The sequence below is a fragment of the Triticum aestivum genome, chromosome 5A (genome assembly GCF_018294505.1).
Source record: "Triticum aestivum cultivar Chinese Spring chromosome 5A, IWGSC CS RefSeq v2.1, whole genome shotgun sequence".
NCBI lineage: Eukaryota > Viridiplantae > Streptophyta > Magnoliopsida > Poales > Poaceae > Triticum > Triticum aestivum.
In genome coordinates, this window is record NC_057806.1 from 109,542,017 (window position 1) to 109,552,096 (window position 10,080).

The following is a 10,080-nucleotide window of genomic DNA, read 5'->3' on the forward strand; positions in this document are numbered from 1 at the left end:
ACCCTTGTGCACAATATTAGACCAATATATGGTAGGTCCTTCATAAAAAATCCATTTTAAGCACTAAAAAAATGGAAAATGATTTTTGTGTGCAATGCAAATGAAGACCACAAAATCATCATTGTTTGAAATCCTAAGTTACACATATGTGCACAATATTGGATATTTAAACGTACAACATGAGGCTAATGTGTTGATTGTTTACTCGAAATAAGAGGATAAAAAAATATAAAAAAAACAAAAGAGAAAAAACACAATCACATATGCTAGATTCTGATTGGTGGAACCATCTGTCACACGGATCGATGACATGGCAGACATCCATCCATCCATTGCTAGCAATCCAACCATCCATCCATCTGAAGAAAACCACCGCACCAAACTCTACCCAGATCACTCACCTCTCCTCCCTTCCTTCCTCCCGCCGCCTCCCTCTCTCTCTCCCCGATCCAGATCGACGTCGCCACCCCTCTCTAACCCTAGCTTCCCGTCGCCGGCGGCGGCGCCCTCCTTCGCTCGCCCTCTCCTCCTCCCCTCCTCACGGGTGTCTCCACAACGCCACGAATCCCGGCGACCCACCCCGTCTCTGCGCCCGCCTCGGCAACCACCTTCGCTGCGCGTCCGAGTCCCATCCGTGTCCGTGCCGGCTCCGTCTCCGTATCCTTTCATGGGAGGTGACCCGCACCCGGCCCCGCAACAGGGGAGGGGCGGCGGCGGCCTCGTGTAGATCCCATCGGGATCCCGTCCGAATCACGGCGCGGACGCTAAGGCCACGACGGCGGTCACCCTCCGCACACCACCACGCCCTCCCCTCACCCTGGTCCTAGGTCGGGCAGTGCGAGGCGGTGCTCCCATACCCGCGACGGCCGCAGCCTTGTCCACCCCGATCTGGAGCTGGAGATGGTCGCCGCCGTGGTGAACTACCCAATCGTCGCGGGGTTCCTCACCTTCGCGGTCGCGTAGTCTGCCAAGTTCTTCACCACCTGGTGAGCTGGCCGCTCCCCTCCCCTCCCCCGCCCCGCGTTACAGTTCTGGCCGAGGGTTTGGCTCTGCTCCTCGGGTTGCTGCTCGTGTGAGCATTGTGGACCGGTGGGAGCACGTGTGCTTTTGGTGGTCGGGAGTTCGTAGCTTATGTGCTTAGTGCGAAGGTGAACATAGATTTGGATTTGAGACCTGCTAGGAACGGTATTTGACAAATTTTATTTAGGCTTTTTTCGTTTTATAATTCGGCGGATCAGTTAGTAGCTAGGCTGTGGATCCTCGCGAAGCTTAGTGAGATATTCCTCTTATTTTTGCGTTTCGCTTCACCGTGTTGGTATGATCTGCGCCAACTGCTTCTGAAACCAGCTATTCATGAACCACTAGCAGAATACTTTGTAAACGAGGCAAACGGAAATGCCAGATATGCCACGTGGTGTGAGAGTTGGACGAATGCTTACAGTTACCGAACTAGGACAGAAAACGTGCCAGAAGTTTGTGTACTTGTTCGGCATGTTTTCCTCTGGAAGTAGTGGATCACATTACTCATAGTCATGAGGTTTTAGCTATTAATCCGAGAGCATTTTAGGGCCATTCGGATGATTTGGTGAGGCACTTAGAGGTCTGTTTTTTTAGGGTCATTCGTTCATTCATTTTGGTTCAGTTAGCTAGGGGCTATCAGCAATTAAATTCAGAGAAATCCCTGTCAAGCATGAGGTTCTCCTACATACCTACTGCCATATGTTTCTACTGAATATATTGACATGCCATGACACTATGATGCAATAGAATGGCTAGCACAAGCTTTCCCTTCTAAGGATGTCAGCAGTAGGAAGAATCATTGTAGCGCTTTGGTAAAGTGGAGGGGTTCAGGTTCCCCAAGTGTTTATTCTTGATCACTCACCAGTTTTATCTTTCATGTGCTGACATTGTTCTCTATCCTGTTTGCAATCGATCTTCTATTCGTCTGCCTCGACATTGGCGAACGGCGATACACATCCATTAGTTTATTTGGGTGAGTTCAAGATCCTCTCGCTTCTTGGAAAAGCCTGCATACTTTCAAATGCCCATGATTCCAAAATTATTCTGTATGCTTCCAAAGTCTGGATTGCATTGTCCATGGTAGCCTTCCTCTGATTAGTTTTTGAATTTTGAATTCTGCAACCACCTTCTTCCTTCTTTGAGGGGAAAGTGGGATAGTAGTAAAAGGAAAAGCAGCAGCGCTTTGGTAAAGTGGAAAGTTCATTTTATATTTTTGTCCCCATGCATGCGTCCAAAACATACGCTCAAAAGCATCAGGCAATGTGGCACTACTGCCGCATATACATGGGTTAAGATCATCCTTAATCCGGTGTTCTTGGCAGGATCTTACAAGACAGAGGAGGAAGCAGCTCGCACCCATGATCTTGTGGCGCTCAAGTGCTGGGGCTCAGGCGACGCTCAAGTGCTGGGGCTCACACTTCGGGCTCCTCAACTTCCCAATAAGTTCAGAGATACTATTGGTCTTAGATTGTTGATTTTATTCAGAGTGAAGCTTACTAAGATTGGGTTGCGACAGGTGCAGGTGGACACGTACATGCAGGAGCACGAGAGGATGCAGCGGGTGACACGGGAGGAGTACCAACAACAACAACTTCGCCGACAGGGGCCTACCGCTCAACATCCTGGTGTACTTGCCACTAGTCCCAATCATGCGCATATGATAGTTTAGGTTCAGTCAGGGATTGTCAAGACCATTCAGGTTCAGCGAGATGGCTCTCTGAACCATGAGTAGGTAGCACAACGCATGCCTTGCCGGCTGACAGACAAGACCACTAGTTGTCCTGCGGCTCTACTACTGTACCATGTGTTCCTACTACTAGCTCTAGTCGTGGATGCTGGGTAGCTCCATGTTTTCTCTGTTTTTATGTAATCTTTTCTCTGTTTGTTTTTCTTGGCGCATCATAGATGAAGCTCGGAGCTAGATAGAACCATACAACTGCGGATGACAAACACTGCAATTTAATCTAAAATTGTCATCATGATCCTAGCAAATACTCATCAAATAACTGTAAATTGTTGCATGATTAGTGTCTAGTGTAGATTCAAAATAAGGTTGCACTTCTAGAGGAGATAAGCCACTGATGTTGGATGCTTGGTAATTATCTTGTGTTGTGTGCATGTCATGTTCATGAGCAACAAGCATATGATTTGTGCCTGTGCTCTACTGTATTGGCCTCATTGGTCATGGCTGATTGACCTGGATTATAGCTTATTCCTTCAGCGTACTATCTCTTTCTCAAGTCAACTCAAGCAACAATTCATACTAAATAGCACTTCTTAATTTTCATGCATACTTGCTCCAGCTCTTCTTAATTTTTATGCATGTTTCTTTTCGGACTTGATCATACTAAATAGCACCTGATTCATGCTGTTTGATGAACTAGTACCCGCGTCGGGAGACTAGCAGGGAACTTGCAAACTTAAGTTTTCTCACCAGTAGTCACTTATCCTGTTGTTCATGTCCATACAACATTTTTCCTGGTTCTATGTTACAGCTGCTGCAAACAATTTATTAATGTGGGATGTTGCTCTATGTCCAGTTTCTGTTTCTCTTGTAAAGAAATCCCTTCTGCCTCTGGTGTGCAGCAAGTTGATTGTTCTGTCTTTGTATTATTGTGCAAATTGGCCAAGTGTTCGTCGATCTGCAAGCCGATTTAAGATCTGGATTGGTCGGTCCAATTCAACACGGAGCTGAGTGTATGTTGAAACTTTTCGTCCATCAAGCGCCGCCTCCGGCCGCCCCGACGATGCCCTTGCCTTCACCAACCTCCACTCGTCCATGAGGTACGCATGCATTTCTGTTCCTTGTAGTCACACTGAACTATTACTTTATTTGTTCTGAAGTGTTTACTTCTAGTTGCACCGAACTAGCTAAGATAAGAGGGTGGCAGTTATGTCACCAATTGCTGAACACCACCTGTGTGTGTTATGAACTTGTGGTGCTGCTCAATGTCAGGAAGAAAAACATGTAGTACTACTGATAAAATTCAGTGAGAGATGTGGCTCCCTTCATTGACTATCTGTTTCTCTGCTGCTCATTCATGTTCGCGTATTTTTTTACAGTGGCAGTCTGTATGCACCATGTGTCTGTAATAAAATAAAAATGGAATTGGGGGGCTGCTTTCTTTTAATTTCCTCGGGTGTTGTTTATCAATCGCAAAAGGAGGGCTTAGTTAATTTCAAGAGTCTAGTTTCAAGGATGCAACTGTTGGCTAGTGCATCTAGAGAAATTTGTAGCTAATAGTAATATCACATCTTGTGTCAGACGCAGAGTTGCAGTTTACCTGACAATGAATACGAGTTGCAGTATGCTGGGCTTCTATCTATATGTTGCTTCTACATAACCATAAGCTCCTCCTAGAATAGTACGTTTCAGGTTTAACTATTGGTTTACATTGAAACTGTTAAGCAAGTATCAAATTGAGTGCGTAGTGTGCAATTTGCCTTTAGTAATCTACTAGTAGCACATAAGCATCAGACCATGTTTTCTTATAAGCAAACTATATTGATGGTTGCAAGACAAGTTAAAATATACTAGTGCTACTTTGATTTTTATACTGCTTGCCATTTATTTCTTAGTTTAATGTTTTATATGCTTTTATTGTGTGATCCTTCTAATGCTAGGTGATTTGTTTCTTGGAATTTGGAAGAGGAAGACGATGAAGCGTGGTGGTTATCTATCAATATGCCTTGTGTTTTGGTTGTACTTCATAGCTAGTTACATTGTATTCTGTACTGGTTGGCATATCTGATTGTATGAACGCCATGTAAAGATTGTAATAGGCTAATTTTAGCTATCATTTCAAGAATATAGTTTTGTTTTATTTGAAATATTTTTCATCTGTGTACTTGGAAAATGTGAGAAATAGAAAGCTGATGAGTTGGACCTACTTATTGATAGAGGCCAAGGCCCAAAACGTAAATAGACTGCAAAAAGGCTGAGGCCCAAAAAAGAAGTCGACTGTAAAAAGGCTAAGGCCCAAAAAGAAATGGACCATAAAAGTTCTATGTCTTAGAAATAAAAAAGGCCAAATTGTTGGGCATGGCCCATGTAGCTGATCAAAATTACTACGAAAATAAATAATAAATGGGCTGAATTGTTGTGCTTGGCCCATGTAAAACACCCAATTGGACCGGGCTGAATCTTACTAATGACCAATTCAATTGGTCGCAATTTTGCCACGTTAGATTGCCACATCGGATCTGACGTGGCCTGGGCAGAAAGCTAGCGACCAAAACAGAAGGTCATAGAATTGATGACCTTTTGTTTTGGTCATAAATGTCTACGGCCTTCTCATAGAGAAGGTCGCTAATTTTAGTTTACGACCGCCAGCTTTTGACCTTCTGTTTTTGGTCACAAAAAGGTCACAAATAAAAAACTATGACCTTTCAGCGGCCAATAGTGAGGGTCACAAGTTGACATATTTCTTGTAGTGCTACCCCGCGCCCCTTCCCCACCCCCTTTTCTCCCCGACCACAAGTCACATTTCCCCTGTTTCCTCCTTCCTTTCTTCCTTCCTTGCTAAGCTATAGCCGCTTCCTCGCTCTCGCCGTCTCGCATCCTACCAGTGGGGTTGCCATGGTCTTCTTCAAAGACCTTTGCAGCGGTTCCTCCTCCGGCGATTACTCCTTCACCACTCGGGTATGCCTCTCTTATGTCTCTTGGGCTATGACTTGGAATGAAGGATTTTTACCCGGCGGTCGATTTGAGTCATTTCTTCCTCTTGTAGCTCCCTAAGACCATCAGTGGCGACGAAAGGAGTGGGGTGGCTGAAGATCTATCTGCTCGTTGTGACCATCAATCTCCATGCGTGAAGCTAGTTGCGTTTGATTTATGGACAGTTGGAGGAAGTTTCTGACATGTGCGGAGAAGGTTAGACCCTCTTTCGTTGTTACAAATCATTTGTTAGGTGTGATTCAGACACTATCACGGTCCCAACCCATTCATACCACACCTTCAACCAAACGCATCCTAAGACAGTGTCACAGTTTGTACCTAGTATCTTAAATTGTTGCCATCTCATCGGTGGTGCCATTAGAAAATTATTTGGCACCGCTTCAGTAGTTTGTGCAGCCAACTTTGGTCCACACATCCAAGCAGCCAAGCAGTAAAATACTAAATATTTATGGCACGAAGGAACTAGGCATCAAAGCAACTACGTGCTCCGGAGCCCGGGTCCTTGATTTTTTTTCCGCTGCATCGGCTCGCCAGTGCTGGGCACCGGTGCGAGATGTAGCAACAGTTGTCTTTACCCCAGTTTTGGCATACATAGTGGACGGCCTTAGTGCTATTAGTTCTATGTTACTAAATTTGTGCATGCACACACCTATTAGTATCAATTTTATGTCATCCAAACACTGTCGCTATGCTATTGAAGTTATATTTACCTTCCTCATAAAATGTTTGATTTATTATTTATTGTACATGAGTAAGAACTTGTAGTGTCGTTGTAGTTAATTCTAGATTCTGATGTTCCAGAATTTGGTTGTTGTCCCAGTACCAATTATTTCATTTGCATATTGATCTTTTTGAGAAGATATGTCATAATTAACATGTTTCTTCAGTTTTTCAAAATAAGCATTGGTGATTTTCTATATTGCTATAAACCCATTTCCCCTACAATTGTTACTTATCTAGTTTTAAATATTATAGGATGAACGGAAGTGTTCTTACTTGGAGTGGGTTGATCAAGAGTGGCCCCAGTTTTGAAGATGTGCCTAGCGAAGCTCTGGAGCATGTATGAGGAAGAGAACATGCGTAGGCTTAAAGAAAGTGTTGTCAACACTAAAGCATATTTCATGATGCGGGATAAAAAGTTGAAGGTGGATAATGAGCTCAGATTTCCCAGTTGGCCGTGCAAAACGGGTTCTTACTAAACTGAAAGCAGAGGTGGATAAGACGAGCCTGGATGATCTCGATTAGGGAAATGAATATATTGTTCTTATGAAGTTGAACTAGCTATATGTTGTACTGTGTTGTTTTCATGTAGCTACCGTACTGCGATGTTATAATATATTTATGTGCCTGATATGAAATTGGCAAACAGCTATTCGATATGAAATGTGAATTTGCATAATACTGGAATTATTAATTGTAAACTAATAAACCTGCTAATTGTGTCATGGACCTTTGCAAACGGTTCTAGCAGAAAAAGCGCTTGCGATGGATAGCCCAATGCCACACAGATTTCTTTATCAAATCGTGTGTGATATAGTTGATAAAAGCAAATAGTTAACCATGGCAAACCGTGTGTGATAGTTACACCTTCCACACATGAGCCTACACATAAAACTGTGTGGGATGTACGTCCGAACGAAAACGTGTTCCCTGGATTGACTGTGTGGGATGTACATAAGAACGGAAATGTATTCCTTGGATTGACTGTGTGTGATATACATACGAACGGAAATGTTTTTCTGGGATTCACCGTGTCGGATGTACATACCTACGAAAATGATTTTCTATGATTACCATGTGGGATGTACATACCTACGGAAATGATTGGGTTTCGATGCCTCGCCCGAACGCACACGACCTATTGCACATCCTATCGCACACACTCACTTGCCGACGGTTCCAAATGCCGTCGAGGAAAGGGGTTAAAAACCGTTTGTTTAGGACCGACGCGCACCAGTGTGGTGTTTGAATTTCATTCCCATACCTTGCATGGGACCTAGAAATTCACCCAAGGACGCTGATTACATTTTTCAACCAACTTTAGTGCATTGGAGCATGTGGTTGTAGTTCAAATTTGAATTATGCACATAAAATGCCCAGAAACCCCAGTTAATGCATAAAAATGTTCAAACAAACCCCGAAAAATCACAAAAATTGACACAACACTCCTGTTGTTCTATGTTGACACTAGAAACCAATAAGAGGCAATGGATATCGTTTCGTCCCCAAAGGTGGGACATTCCCTATCGAAACCATCATGCTTGTTGTGAGAAGCTCTGGTTTGTGAGGAGCTTATACCCAAACCTGCCTCAAATGAGACAATTTTTTTACCATGGCATGTTGATGCTGCTCCATGATAGCATGCCAAGTTTCATGAATTTCAGACAAGTTTTGGATTTACTAGAATTTAAAAACCAGGCATCTCAATGTTTTGCCGGTAATGAAAATTGCCCTGGTGTTTGAATTTCATTCCCATCTCTTGCATGGGACCTAGAAATTCGCCCAAGGACACACATGTGATTTTTCAACCAACTTTAGTGCATTGGAGCATGTGCTTGTAGTTCAAATTTGAATTATGCACATAAAATGCCTAGAACACTCAATTAATGTATAAAGGGCCAAATGAACCCCGAAAAATTCCAAGATTAAACACAACACTCCAGTTGTTCTATGTTGACACAAGAAATTTTATGAAAGCAATAAGAGGCAACGGATATCGTCCCGTCCGCAAAGGTGGTACGTTCCCTATCGAAACCATCATGCTAGTTGTGAGAAGCTTATACCCGAACCTGCCCCAAATGGGACAAATTTTTTACCACGACATGTTGATGCCGCTCCATGATAGCATGCCAAGTTTCATGAATTTCAGACGAGTTTTGGATTTACTAGAATTTAAAAACCAGACATCTCAATGTTTTGCCAGCAATCAACAGGGCCCTGGTATTTGAATTTGATTTCCATCTCTTGCATGGGACCTAGAAATTCACCCAAGGACACACGTGTGATTTTCAACCAGCTTTGGTGCATTGGAGCATGTGCTTCTAGTTCAAATTTGAATTATGCACATAAAATGCCTAGAAAACCCAGTTAATGTATAAAAATGCCAAACGAACCCCAAAAAATTCCAAGATTAAACACAACACTCCTGTTGTTCTATGTTGACACTAGAAAAAAATTAAAAGCAATAAGAGGCAACGGATATCGTCCCGTCCCCAAAGGTGGTACGTTCCCTATCGAAACCATCATGCTTGTTGTGAGAAGCTCTGGTTTGTGAGAAGCTTATACCCGAACCTGCCCCAAATGGGACAATTTTTTTACCACGGCATGTTGATGCTGCGCCATGATAGCAGGTCAAGTTTCATGAATTTCATATGAGTTTTGGATTTACTAGAATTTAAAAACTAGGCATCTCAACGTTTTGCTGGAAATCAATAGTGCCCTGGTGTTTGAATTTCATTCCCATCTCTTGCATGGGACCAAGAAGTTCACCCAACAACACACATGTGATTTTTCAACCAACTTTAGTGCATTGGAGCATGTGCTTGTAGTTCAAATTTGAATTATGCACATAAAATGCCTAGAAAACCCAATTAATGTATAAAAGGCCAAATGAACCCCGAAAAATTCCAAGATTAAACACAACACTCCTGTTGTTCTATGTTGACACTAGAAATTTTTTGAAAGCAATAAGAGGCAACGGATATCGTCCCGTCCCCAAAGGTGGTACGTTCCCTATCGAAACGATCATGCTTGTTGTGAGAAGCTGTGGTTTGTGAGAAGCTTATACCCGAACCTGCCCCAAATGGGACAAATGTTTTACCACGACATGTTGATGCTGCTCCATGATAGCATGCCAAGTTTCATGAATTTCAGATGAGTTTTGGATTTACCAGAATTTAAAAACCAGGCATCTCAACATTTTGCTGGCAATCAATAGTGCCCTGGTGTTTGAATTTCATTCCCATCTCTTCCATGGGACCTAGAAATTCACCCATGGACACACATATGAATTTTCAACCAACTTTGGTGCATTGGAGCATGTGCTTGTAGTTCAAATTTGAATTATGCACATAAAATGCCTAGAAAACCCAGTTAATGTTCAAAAAGGCCAAACAAACCCCGAAATTCCAAGATTAAACACAACACTCCTGTTGTTCTATGTTGACACTAGAAATTTTTTGAAAGGAATAAGAGGCAATGGATATTGTCCCGTCCCCAAAGGTGGTATGTTCCCTATCAAAACCATCATGCTTATCGTGGGAAGCTCTGGTTTGTGAGAATCTTATACCCAAACCTGCCCCAAATGGGACAAATGTTTTACCACGACATGTTGATGCTGCTCCATGATAGCATGCCAAGTTTCATGAATTTCAGATGAGTTT

General features: G+C 43.0%; 1 long non-coding RNA gene across 1 annotated transcript; it reads left to right on the plus strand.

The window, feature by feature from the left end:
- Positions 1-369: 369 nt before the first annotated feature.
- Positions 370-4,910, plus strand: LOC123102521 (uncharacterized). Its single transcript, XR_006449002.1, has 4 exons — positions 370-1,993; positions 2,343-2,463; positions 2,537-3,804; positions 4,645-4,910. It is a non-coding gene; the product is annotated as an uncharacterized lncRNA (long non-coding RNA).
- Positions 4,911-10,080: the final 5,170 nt, after the last annotated feature.